The sequence below is a fragment of the Plasmodium gaboni genome, chromosome 2, assembly GCF_001602025.1.
Source record: "Plasmodium gaboni strain SY75 chromosome 2, whole genome shotgun sequence".
Classification (NCBI taxonomy): Eukaryota; Apicomplexa; class Aconoidasida; order Haemosporida; family Plasmodiidae; genus Plasmodium; species Plasmodium gaboni.
This window is the reverse complement of record NC_031482.1, coordinates 372,273-372,591: the sequence shown is the minus strand read 5'-3', so window position 1 is coordinate 372,591 and position 319 is coordinate 372,273.

Here is a 319-nt window from a genome sequence, read left to right as displayed (position 1 = left end):
AAAAACAAAATAAATATTATTATATATATTTATGTAAATATAAACTTAGATTTATTTTATGTTTTTAAATATTATTTTATATTATTACTATTATTAAATTTTTCTATTTATATTATTATTTTAAATATTTTGTTTAAAAGAAAAAATGCAGAAGGAAAGAAAGATAGAAAAAATATTTTAGATTTCTTAGAAAGAAAAAAAAAAAAAAAAAAAAAAAAAATGTACATATATATAATAATATAAAAATATATATATATATTATATATAAATATATATATATATATTTTTTTTTTTTTATATATAATTTTACACCGGTCAT